This window comes from Chrysemys picta, chromosome 7, assembly GCF_011386835.1.
Source record: "Chrysemys picta bellii isolate R12L10 chromosome 7, ASM1138683v2, whole genome shotgun sequence".
In the NCBI taxonomy this organism is placed as follows: Eukaryota; Metazoa; Chordata; order Testudines; family Emydidae; genus Chrysemys; species Chrysemys picta.
This window is the reverse complement of record NC_088797.1, coordinates 41,573,435-41,586,575: the sequence shown is the minus strand read 5'-3', so window position 1 is coordinate 41,586,575 and position 13,141 is coordinate 41,573,435. Positions and strand designations below refer to the sequence as shown.

Here is a 13,141-nt window from a genome sequence, read left to right as displayed (position 1 = left end):
GCTGCTTTATTCTTCGGCGGCAATTTGGCGGCCAGTCCTTCCCTCTGAGAGGGACTGAGGGACTTGCCACCAAAGAGTTGTACGTGCCGCCCCTTTCTGTTGGCTGCCCCAAGCACCTGCTTCCTGCGCTGGTGCCTGGAGCCGGCCCTGCCAGGGGACTTTGACAAATTGGAAAGGGACAACTAACTAGTGACCTGACTGGAAGATCAAGTCACAAAGAAGGAGCACCCTGAATCTCAAACAGAGAGTCTATGGTGTGAGCAACCAATAGAAAGGGGTACCAGGCTGGGCGAGAGTTGATCCCCAGTCCCAAAGAGGTGCCTCCACTGGAAGTGTACCCCATTACAGGCACACATGCTCCTATGATAGTAGATTTTGAGAAATGACTTCTGTGTCCTGGACTGTAATGAGTAGGAGCAGATTGTGATATATTTTAAAGTTATTTCAGTAATTCTGACTAGTCTGTGTTAGAAAGTGTCTTGATCCAGCTTAATGTTCTTTCCCCAAACCAAATACCTTTACTATGATGGCCATCTTTGACTAATATGAAAAGCTAGCATCTCTTTGGCATGTAAAAATATGCAATGCTGTTAAGATTGCGTTATGCTTGTAAATTATAAAACCTTCACTGGAGTCAGAGGAAGCAGAAGGAAATAACAAAAATGAGGGGTTTTTGTGTGTTAAATGCAGTCCAGCATTTAATTGTTTGATGTGCATGATCTCTCTTTGCTGTCATCTAAAGTGATTTTTGCATTCAATTTAACTAACATAATCATAAGTAACAGACTACATGAAGTATGATAGAGAATCATAAGCAAGCAGATTATATGAGTATAATAGAGAAGTGTTAAACATTTTCATTTTAAGGACACTGAATGTCATATATGAGAGTGATTTTTTTTTTATCATCTTCATTTTGCAATCGTGCCACCTGGTGGTGTACTCTAGCAATAAAAGCTTGATAATCTTGAAATAATGTTGAAAAACAATGTTTTGCTTGGTAGGAGAGATTAACAGTAGAATTCTGCATTGGATGATTAGATGCCTGCTTCTAGGAGTATGCAGTGTTGTAGCAGTGTCTATCTCAGGATATTAGAGAAAAAAGGTGGGTGATGTATCTTTTATTGGACCAACTTCTTTTGGTGAGAAAAGCGAGCTTTGTTGCTACACAGATCTCTTCCTCAGGTCTGGGAAAGATACTCGGTGTCACCAGGAACATTCTGAGCATCTTTCCCAGGCCTGAGAAAGAGATCTGTGTAGCAACAAAGCTTGTTCCACGAGTGTGATTTCAGTGTGTTCTGCTCCAATTCCAGCAGTAGGTATTTTTGTAATTCTAAAAGCAAAGCAGCAGTCAAAAGCTGCTAGCAAAAAGATACAGCGCTCTGAGAGTTTGGGAAAACTTGGCTGGTGTGCAAACGCCTAAAAATTTTTTTTTCTGAGCTTTTAAAAAAAGGTGTCAAATCTGGGGCATAGCTAGATTTCCTTTACAAAATATAAAATAAAAAAATAAAGCCATAATATATTTGAGTTCTACTTAGGTTGGAGTTCTGAATCAGACTCCTACTTCATTGTGTCTGGAGATAACATTTGTGCTAAAGAGATATTAGGCTAATGCCTTCCTTTTCCATAAATACTGTAGTCCAGGGGTCGGCAACCTTTCAGAAGTGCTGTGCCGAGTCTTCATTTATTCACTCTAATTTAAGGTTTTGCATGCCGTTAATACATTTAAACGTTTTTAGAAGGTCTCTTTCTATAAGTCTATATTATATAACTAAACTATTGTATGTAAAGTAAACAAGGTTTTAAAAATGTTTAAGATTCATCATTTAAAATTTAAATTAAAATGCTGATCTTACGCCACCAGCCTGCTCAGCTCGCTGCCAGCCTGGGGTTCTGTTCACCTAGGCCGGCAGCGGGCTGAGCAGATCCTGCAGCCGGGACCCCAGACCTGGGGGGGGGGTGTTTCAGGGGTCAGGGCAGAGGGCTGGGGGAGGGGGTTCAGGGCAGAAGGCTGGTGTGTGTGTGTGTGTGTGTGTGTGGGGGGGGGGGGGGGTCCAGGAAAAGGGCAGAGGGCTGGCGGGCATGGGGGGTGCAGGGCAGAAGGCTGGGTGTGTGGGGGGTTTAAGGGTCAGGGCAGAGGGCTGGGGTATGGCGGGGTGCAGGGCAGAAGGCTGAGTGTGTGTGGGGGTTCAGGGCAGAGGGATGGGGCTGAGGGGGTGCAGGGCAGAAGGCTGGGTGTGTGTTGGGGTGGGGGGTTTCAGGGCAGAGGGTTGGGGAGCGGGGGGGTGCTGGGCAGAAGGCTGGGGTGCTCAGCTCATGGGGGTGCTCCCAGCCCCCTGCCCTGAGCGGCTCAGGGCAGGGGGCTGGAAGGGATATGCCCTGTTCCATCCCCTTCCCCCAGGCTCCGTCCCTACCTCTCTCTGTGTCCTCTACGGAGCTGTGTGCATGCTGCCGCTCTTCCCCCTCCCCCTTGCTAGGGCCATCAGCTGATTGGAGCAGGGAAGGAGAGGAGGAGGGGCAGGAAAGCACCACGCTGGGGGAAGACGCGGGGGAGGGGGGAAGCTTGGCTGCCATAGAACCAAGCTTCTGCCTCCTGCCCCCGCAGGGGAGAGCAGTGGGCGGGGGGGCTGAGTGGGGCTGGGGGCCAGGACCGTGGCAGGGAGCTGCATGCCACTCAAAATCGGCTAACATGCCGTAGGCTGCCGACCCCTGCTGTAGATCCTGCCTTTCTCTCTCTCTTCCCCTCGGTCTCATAAAAATGAGAGAAGTTAATGTTTAGGCTAGCTCTACATTATGGGGGGGGGGGATGTCGACCTAAGATATGCAACTTCAGCTACGCGAATAGTGTAGCTGAAGTTGCATATTTTAGGTTGATTTACCTGGCTGTGAGGACGGCGGCGGAGTTGATGGCAGCGCGGCAGCTCCCCCGCCGACTTCGCTTCCGCCTCTCACTGCGGTGGAGTTCCGGAGTCGACGGCAGAGCGATTGGGGATCGATTTTATCGCGTCTACACTAGACGTGATAAAATGGATCCCCGATAGATCGATCGCTACCCGCCGATCCGGCAGGTAGTGAAGACATGCCCGTAGAAAGGTAATATGGTCTTTATAAAGAAGATTTGATCTTCAAAATCTTAATCCTCAGATAAACTTGAGAGATAGGTAAGGGCATATTATCCCCACGTTACAAATTGCCAAATTACAATGTTAAACTGGAGTTTAGGGTGAATACATAACTATGACTTATGGGTAAAGACATTAGAGACCATTGCAATATCCCCATAGCAAGCATTACTAACCTAGCAAATTCAGAGCTAAGGTTCAAGTTAAAAGAAATCCAAACATATTAAGGCATGTTTAAAAATTGTAAAGAGTTAAAAAAAGAACCACCAAAATTATTTGAGATCTGTGAAAGCTGCTTTACAGTTAGACTTAAGTAGCTCAATCTATTTGGTTTATCCAGGAGACGGGTAAGAGGTGATTTAATCATGGTCTACAAGTACCTAGAGGGGAAGAAGATTTCTGATAGCAGAGGTCTGTTTCTGTGTACTAACACAAAGACATAACAAGATCCAATGGCTTGAATCTGACACTAGACAAATGCAGTGTTTAGTTGCCCTCACTGTTAAATTTGAAACAATTTCCCAAGTGATGTGCGTGCTGGATTATTTCTCACTCAATATCTTTGAGTTATGATTGGATGCCTTTCTGAAGGCTATCCTCTAGCTCATCCAGAAGTGATAGACTTGATGCAGAAATCAGTGGCTGAAATTCTTTGGCTTGTACTGTGTAGAAGATCAGACTAGATCAGAATTGTTACTTCTAGTCTCAAAATCTGAGTAGTTTGTTAGCTTTTTTTTTTTTATGGTCTGATGCTCAAAGTGTAATGCATGTGCATACAGAAGGTTCATGTTTAGGAGGATCATGATCCCCTGCAGACATGCCACCTAATGATGTCAACAAGTCTTCCTCTCAAGTTTCTATTATGGAGCAAGCTTGTGCATCAAAATGTTATGGCACTTATGGTACATGACAGTCATCACATCAAGTTAAGACATCCCAATTGCTCAGGTCTGAGCTTCTGTGTTATGTGCAGTGAAGCCCACAAGAATTCTCTGCCCAAGTCTGAGGTTCTGATCTTCAGCTCTAGCAAGCTGCACATGTCCATCAGGGCTTGTCTTCACTTACAGCGCTGCAGCTGCTGTAGCACTTAGTGAAGACACTATCTACACCGATGGGAGAGACTCTTCTGTTGGCATAGGTATTCCATCTGTCTGAGAGGCAATAGCTATTTCGACGGGAGAAGCCCTGTGTTGATAGAGTGCTGTCTACGCTGAGGGCTAGTTTGGTATGACTGTCACTCAGGGGTGTGGATTTTCCACACCCCTGAGTGATATAGTTATACTGATATAAGTTGGCAGTGTAGACCAGGGGTGGGCAAACTTTTTGGCCCGAGGGCCACGTCTGGAAATGGAAATTGTATGGCGGGCCGTGAATGCTCACGGTTCCTGGCCAATGGGAGCTGTTGGGGCGGTGCTTGGGGCAGGGGCAGCGAGTGGAGCCCCCTGGCTGCCCCTATGCATAGGAGCCGGAGGGGGGACATGCCACTGCTTCCAGGCGCTCGAGGGCCAGATTAAAATGTCTGAAAGACTGGATATGGCCCCCCGGTCCGTAGTTTGCCCAACCCTGGTGTAGACTAAGCCTCAGCCAGCTCAGTAGGTGCAACCTGTGGTTCCTTATGGCAATGGGGCAGCACCTTTCTGCAACTCCTTTTGTCTCCAGTGGGACCCAAGCAGCAAGTACAGAAGTTAACATGATTCCATGCACCATGACCATTGTGGTCCACTTTGCTTGCTCTTAATCTTCTCTTTCCCACCCATTCCCTGGTTTCAGAGCCCATACCTCTTGTACTGCTAGCCCTCCTTCCTCAACTTCACAGTTAATATTCTGTATTTGTCCTGTGAGTACTGCATATGAATAATGTTGCATAGCTTCACAGCGTGGACCTGCTTCGTGGTTTGAATTGTTAAAGGTATACACTTGTATTTTTCACTTTAAAAAAAACACCAAAACAACAAATTGCAGTCAGATTAGCCCCAAAAGTAATGTATGTAGGCGACGCATACTGTTTGTTAAAATATGATAGGTCTGGTGATATTAAGGCTGCAGTATTCTAAGCCACTGGTATGAATCTTTATGGCCACAGGGTTAGGAACTTTTCAACCACATAACTAAATAATATGTAACAGTTTATGGCACTGGATATTTATTCTCAGCTCTACGGGAGTATCCAACAAATGGAAGTTTTTGTTTGCTTGCCCTATTACTTTGCTTAATCTTTTAGGCTTTGTCATCACTAACGTTGTTTCCTCCCCTTCCCCCCATTTCTCTCTTTCTTTACAGTTTTGAAGCCAAGATTGATTAACTAGACTAGAAAGAAGCAGCTGCTGGTGTGATTTGCATCCTTGTTTATGAAGCATTCATTCATTTTTATAAGGAGAAGCCAATACTGTGAGTTTTTGTTTAATGTTCACAATTTCAGTGTGGGATACTATAATGCTTTAACCAAAATCCCTGGGGAGTCCAATTAATCTTGGTAAATCAAATCTTGATTGACAGCTTAGTGAAATCAGTCAAGCAAATGAGTGGTTTATTCACTTTACCATGCTACAAATCAGCACATCCCTCCATTTAATAACACCACAGTGGCCCACGGTATTTAAGAAGAAACTTGCTGGTTCTAGAGAATTAATCTGCTTTCTTTTTATACTTTAAAAGGTAGACATAAAAAAGGAAGACTGAAAAGGAATTCTAAAACCAGTGTTGTTGTTGGGTTGTATAAAATATGAGATTAGCAACTATGGCAGATAGACTGCATTGGTAATGAATTACATAATGGCCAATGCTGAAGAATTCAGGGCAGGAAATGTAAAGTGAAGTGAATGCATGAAGAGATTGCAATACTACTAAATGGCACCTACACAAATAACCAGTAGAGCTTTAGCTTCCTGCCATTTTGTATTTCACCAGGATTTTAGACTATTTTCATTTCTTTCTGTGAAGGAAAGGGGTCAGGTCCTCATGTGTGTCCTCTAGTGGTTGGACAATGGTGTTACAGGTGCTCTTCTATCTTGAGGAAGTATTTCTTCAGACAGTGCACAGTCAACTTGTGGAACTCTTTGCCAGAGGATGTTGTGAAGGCCAAGACTATAACAGAGTTAAAAAAAGAACTAGATAAATTCATGGAGGATAGATCCATCAATGGCTATTAGCCAGGATGGACAGGGATGGTGTCCCTAGCCTCTGTTTGCCTGAAGCTGGGAATGTGCGATGGGGTAGATCAGTGGTGGTGATTACCTGTTCTGTTCATTCCCTCTGGGACACTTGGCATTGGCCACTGTCAGAAGACAGGATACTGGGCTAGATGGACCTTTGGTCTGACCCAGTATGGCTGTTCTTGTGTCCTTATGAGGCTCCCTGTTCATAGCTGCTCCGACCCTGCAGTGGTCTGTCACCTTCTGTGACTCTTCCCTCTTGCAGGGCCACAAACCCTTTTTGGGGTACATAAAGAGTCCAACAATAACTAGTTTTACTGCCCAGCAAGGGACTTCAGGTTTTTCTCAGCCAAAGTCTGAGAGGTGAGACTCTTTTTTTTGGGGATATAGGGTCTTCCTAATCTTGAGTTCCTGATAGACTTTTTGCCTCCAGCCCCATTGGGGGTCAGTAGGGGAACTCAGCCCACCGTCTCCAACAGATTCTGATTGAGTCCAAAGGTAGGTGACTGAGCCCTGCACCTTGTAGTCTGATGTGGCTGGAAGGAAGTAATGCAGCGAGGCAGTCTTCCCAGGCAAGAGGGTAAAGCAAAGACATGTAAACAAAATAAACCAAAGGAGTCTCCGACCTTGCCAATGTTTAGAGTCCTTTTTCCTCAGCAGGTCAGGTTAGACCATCAATAGTCAGGGGCCCCAGGAGCTGTAGGTCTGCTAACTTCCATGGGCTGCCTCCAACAAGTGTGCTACTCAGTCTGTTCCTCTTTAACCACCCCTCCAGCTTGTGCACACATTGCAGGTGTGGGACCAATGCTGTCGGGGCCCAGAGAAGCTCCTTAACTCTTTCTTCAGTGTGGGGTTAGTACAGCCATATCACAATGTATTGCAGCCAGGGCCTGCTCCAGGGTTTTGGCCGCCCCAAGCAGCCAAAAAAAAAAAAAAAAAAAGCCGCGATCGCGATCTGCGGCGGCAATTCGGCGGGAGGTCCTTCGCTCCGAGCGGGAGTGAGGGACTGTCCGCCGAATTGCCGCCGAATAGCTGGACCTGCCGCCCCTCTCCAGAGCGGCTGCCCCAAACTGGCGCCTGGAGCCGGCCCTGATTGCAGCATCATTAACTGGGCTGTTTTTAATGTGCCCTTGTTAGGTGTGTGTAATTTTGTATTTTATTATATATCTTTAACAGCATGGATAATAGTATATAAGATGAAAAAATTTAAGAAAAATATCAAATAGAAAATATTACATCCATGCAATGTGACCATATTAATGTTACTACGAATGCCTTAACTTTTGTCTTCTCTGTTTTTTTGTGATTATTTTTTTTTTTAAACTATGGAACCTTAAACATACATACAAACATGGCAACACTAAACCTTTGGTCCAGGGTAATCTTTTTCTGTTCCTAAAGTGTGCCATTATGAATTATTATGCAAAAATAAACAGACTTAGTGGTCACCATTTAAAAAAAAAAACTTGATAATTTTGCCTTAGGTAAATAGGTAAGTATACCACAGTATTTTCACTATTACCTACATTTCTCTACAATAACTAAAGAGAATACCTAGAACATGCAAATACCAATTTAAAGTTATGTAGTTATGTGTATGAAAAACTAAGGGTAAACACTATATTGTCAAACATATTATATTTTGTGTAATATAGGTATTCACCATTTCATATCATTTACTTTCAATAGGAGGTACCACTGTGAATGTTTCCAGGTGGATTCAAAATTATTTGTTGATGAATTTCTAGTCTGGCTGCTTTTCACAGATGCATGTAAAAGTTAATTTTAATCTAAACTTTGCATATCCTAATCATTGTCTTTATTTTTATCAGTTTAAAACAAGAGAAAAAATGTGGTCATGAAGAGCATGTTAGTAACTTTATTACTATTTAATAAGTGCAGTGTTTTAAACATTACTACTAATTGACATAAGCTTTCTTTCACAGCAGTAGTCTGTCAGTATTGCTTTAATGAAGGGTTTTAATGGGTGCTATAAAGGGTAAGGAGCAAAAATTGCCTATATTTCAAGTATCTAACATCAGTTTTTTCAATATGTTCCTGAAATGAACAGTTCTCAATAATATTTAAGGAGTCAGCCATTTAAATGTCCATAGGAGATTAAAAGACTTAAATAAGAAATACTGTTACTACTGAAAGAGTTCTTTTTGTAATTCAGTTATGAAAATGGAGCCATAATTTTTAAAATAATTCATCTCATTCAACATTTTTGTAAAGGAACATGGATGAATTTGAAATGTTATCACATAAACAAAGTTTTGTGTGTTTCTCATGATAATACACAATATTGAGGCTCTCATTTTTAGGAAAGTTCATTAAGATGTAGTGGGCTAATGCCCCAACTATATCTGGATTCTATAGACTTCCACCCCGTGTGTCTCTCTCTCTCGCTCCCATACCTGACTGCAGAACTGAAACTTGCATTTATATCAAGAGTTGAATCCATTATTTCAGAAATGTATCCATTTGATTCTGTTACAGCTTTAAATAACATTAATCAGGAGGTACTGCTGATTTGCCTGTGGGATTTTGTCAGACTAGGCAATGAGTTTATTGGGGTTACTTCTTCCTCATCAGTGTCACTGAGGGTAATGTACTGTAATTGTTGTTCTTTTCCAAAGTGCCTCATCTATGAAATTCAAGGAATTTCACTTTGTCACTCTTCTTGCTATTTGTGTAAGCTGTTAAGGGAGAGATGAGGAGACGCTTGGACTGGAGTCTCCCCTTTGTAGAATCTAGATTGCAGTGTCTAATTACACAAGCCTCTTGCTAAAAAGCTGTAACTCAGTCCATAGAAACCAGAGGGACACTCATTGGTATTGGGAAGCATTTGAAGAAATGGGTGGAGGTTGTATCTGCATAAACAACTGAGTGTTCACCTGCCTTTTACTGGACTGTTTTTTGGACTCAAGTCCTAGTGGACCCGTTGGTGCTCTGAGCGCCTTCGGTTGTGTGCAGCTTTCAAAGAGGCTGTAGCCATTTCTCTCTAATTTGGACTTTGCAACAATCTTCCATGTCTTTTTCTCCTCCAGGTCAAATTGCACTCTACATGGGGGTATCATTGAAGTTCACCTGAAAGCTCAGACTGGTGCAGAATGCGTGCAGCTAACGCTGATTGCCCTTGACTCTGGAAGCTGAGGCTTTATTTTTAGTTTTCACATATTTTCTTAGTTATTTTCTCTTGACACACAATGTTATTGATGATGCTCATTACAGTAGCACTTAGGGGCCCCGACCATGATCAGGAACCCGTTGTGCTAGCTGCTGTACATACATTTAGTAAGGCCAGGTCTACATTAGGGGTGCTTATACCGTCCAGTACACTATTTTAGTAAAGCACTCTTAGTGTGGATATAGCCTATACCAGCAAAACTGTCGTCCTTGTCAGCATAGTTTATTCCAGCCAACCCAAGCAAAACAAGCTACATCAGCAGAAATGTAGTTTTGCAAGTATAATTGTGTCTATAGTAGAGGCCTTTGCAGCATAAATATGTCAATTACAAATCAAACCCTTGACATGGCTATGGTGACAGAAGTTTGTGGTGTAGACCTGGCTTAAGAGACAGTCCCTGCCAACTCTTCATCTACTCATTTTGTGTTGTCTTTTGTTGTTTTAAATTTCTGTGATGATTGGCACTCTAAAATATTTAAAGATGGACTGTCTCCAATGTTTGGCAGGGAAGAGGGAGATGTGCTAGCCAGCCAAGTTTCATGGGTCAGGTGCAAATATGGGAACAGTTATTCAGATGAATTATGGACAATGTAGCTGCCTCTGTGCATGCAGTTGTTTGATTTGCCATCCTGGTCCTTGCATACGCAAGTTAGGAATCCAAATGTACACGCCTGCATTTTGAACAGCTGCATCGAAAATCAGGTCTGTGGGTTTTTTCCTACTTCACTGGTATCAAAGGTAACTTTTATTTTCAAATCATATAAAAATAATTATTTAAATAATCTTTCAAATCAGTTTTATTTGTAGTAGGTCAAGAGTTTTTTTAATACTATGCTATTAGGTTTAAACAGACGATAATGGTAGGTGTGGTGATGTGTAATATTAGAGCTAGGTATTACTTATTTCATCAGTAAATCTCAAATCACTTTAAAAAAGAGCTCACTATTGTTGTCTCCGTTTTACAGATGGGAGGGGAGAGACTGAGGCATAGAGTGGCAAATGGAGTTGCCCAAGGTTACCTAGCCTGCCACTGCCAGAGTTGGTAATAGAACTCAAGTTTCCTGGGTCCAGTTCAATGCTCTATCCGCTGTGTCACACAATGTGATGATTCTTTTTGGCTATATAATACAATGCTATTCACTGTAATGTTTCCTTAAAAATTGCTGTGTGATATTCTGACTGTGTACATATTGCTTTTTAGACATGGTCTCTTTAGACAAGTTCTTCCATGCATTTAGTTATACCTCACCAATATGCTACCTTTGAAGGGTAGCAAATCAAACAGATGTGGTCTGTGACTAATTTAAAAAAAGGCTTATTCCCCCGTGGTTCTGTCTGGTGCTGTGGTGTAGGTTGGTATTCTCTACTATGTTTTACTCCCTAATAGATGTTTAAAATGACAAAAGTACATTCTTTTTTTTGAGCGCTGAAGATGGGGCAAGTTCCTGGGTTCCTTTTATAATAGATCAAAAGAGTGTTAATGTATCCCCTGCTGTATTTCTTACACAAATATATGTACAATATTTAAAATTACCCTTGTTCAGCCTGCTGTTCGTGTCACTCAAACACTGATTTTTTTTGTGTGAATCAAGCGTGAAATTAATATATAAGCTGATTATTTTCAAAAAGGTTACAAGATGTTGCCATGATGTTTTAATGTCTTTTCTCTGCCATCTTAGCAGTCTTGTTTATTATTTAACATATACTAGCCATTGAAAATGACATTGAGATTATCATAAAGACAGATGTTTGTGTTTTGTTTTTGCCTTGTCATACTGTATAAGCATACTGTTTTTCCTCTGACTGGAGTGCCTGGGTTGAACATGGTCTCTTGATGGTGCTCACACGTGGAGCAAAGTTCAGAAGGTCTAGTAATTAGATGATACACCAATGAAAATCCTGATTACGGTGGAAAGTGAGGCTGGTGATTGAGTGACTGGTGTTATTATCTCTAACATATTAGATATTCAGTGATCACTGTTCTGATGAATGAGTTGTGAAACTTGGATCCTGGGACTTTAGGGTTGTTAAAGATTCTATAGGGTTTTTAATAGAGCAGGGTGCAAGTTAAACTTTTCTTTTTAAAATCCATTTTAATAACTTATTACCAGTTTTAATTATTTTGAATCTCTTCTCTCCTTTTCTTAGATTTGCTGTAAAATGCTCTGATTATACGGAGATAATTGCAATTGTCGTATAATGCCTTGTAACATTGTGCTTTTGAGTGAGGGGCTGTGACTTGAATTTTCGTTCCCTCCTTATGTTTGTATCTGAAGTACAATGGTTGTTACTAAAGAAAGCTGTTTGAAAATGACAAGAGGGGCAGTTACCCAAGTTGGAATTTGGCCTGGGATACAGGGATTAATTATAGTGAGACAGATGTCAATAGGCTCTTACACAGGAACTCAGGGGAGCACAAGATGTTTTTCTCATCCCTCTCCCCCACATAACTATGCAAGTTTCTCTCACAGTAGTAGTTGCTTCTGGGGGTGCATGGCCTATTGACCTCTACTCCCCTGGGGAGCAAGACCCCAGAAAAATGGCTAGAATTCTGCCCCACCATCCCCTTTTGCACTGGCCCTCTGCCACACCAGAGCAGAGCAGTCTGGTGGTATACACACAGACCTGAAGTGCAATCTTGGTAGCGCTCCTCCTGTCATGTTTTGTCTCTACACAGCTCCCTCCATAGAATTGTACTCTAAATACCACAATCTAGCCCTCTGTTTTCCTTTCCTAAGCTGGTCCCCTAGTGAGTATTCTGCACTACTTGCTCTTTAAACTGTAGAGTTTGCATTATTGAATGCTTGCTGTGTTCTACCCCAATGGGTGAAGGTGCTTCAGTGGTAAGCAAAGCAATGCTCAGCTTTGTACATCATGCAGCCAGTTTCTAAAGCTCAAAGTGTTTTGGAGTTTTATTTGAATTAAAAGTGTTTATAAAAATGCAAATCTATGATTCTTGTTCATCTAATTTTCCTGATAGAGTTCTAGTGACTTTTCTGAGCAACTTTTTTTTGGTGCTTCCACTTCTTTGGCTTAATTCTTAATCTTCATGTTAATTTCCCCTTCTTTCTCTAAAACCACCAACCATTTGTTATCCACACCTTCATTTCCTCCTACATTAAAGTGTATTTTCTTGCCATTAGTCTGCTTTCTGCTTTTCTTTTTCCCCTCAGTTGACAGGTTGTTCCATATCTAATTAGTCTCCTGTATCTTGGCCTGCAGAATCCAGTTCAGCAGATATATCTGAAAGGTGCAAGAGCTACTTATCCTAGTTTAGCGTGGTCTAAGCCATTTAGCACTATTTCCAAGGAGGGTCTCAGTGTGCAACTCAGCATGGCTTTGTTTAAATTGCACGGCACTGGTACCCATGATGTGATATCTTGAATCTCAGTTCACTATGGCCTGGGTTAAATTGGGTCAGGCTTAAATGAAAGCTGCCTTTTTACTCTAGAATTTCTGGGCATTTGTTAACAAAACCTACAGCATCCCAGATATTTCTGGGGGGAGCTGCTATCATTCCCAAGAGGCAACCTTCTTCAAACTGAAAGTCAAAAGGGGATCTTTTCTCATTTAAGACCTTACAGAAATCTGTGGAGTCTGCTACTGACTTTACAAAATCTAAAACTCAGGCTTGATGCTCTCCATGAAGGGGACTTTTCTATCTCTAGATAAAGGAA

At 42.2% G+C, this 13,141-nt stretch overlaps 1 protein-coding gene across 5 annotated transcripts in view; it reads left to right on the top strand.

Moving 5' to 3' along the window:
* Positions 1–13,141, top strand: part of ATP2B2 (ATPase plasma membrane Ca2+ transporting 2) — a 754,329-nt gene that overhangs the window by 301,147 nt on the left and 440,041 nt on the right. For 2 of the 5 annotated variants that reach the window (XM_065551243.1, XM_065551251.1), the window contains exons 1-2: positions 998–1,105; positions 5,403–5,510. The exons of 1 other annotated variant lie outside the window; for it this stretch is intronic. The gene's annotated coding sequence lies outside the window, so the exon portion shown is untranslated. Of the gene's footprint in view, positions 1–997; positions 1,106–5,402; positions 5,511–13,141 lie in introns of those variants that run through there. 2 more of the 5 variants (XM_065551234.1, XM_065551218.1) reach the window with 2 other exon arrangements.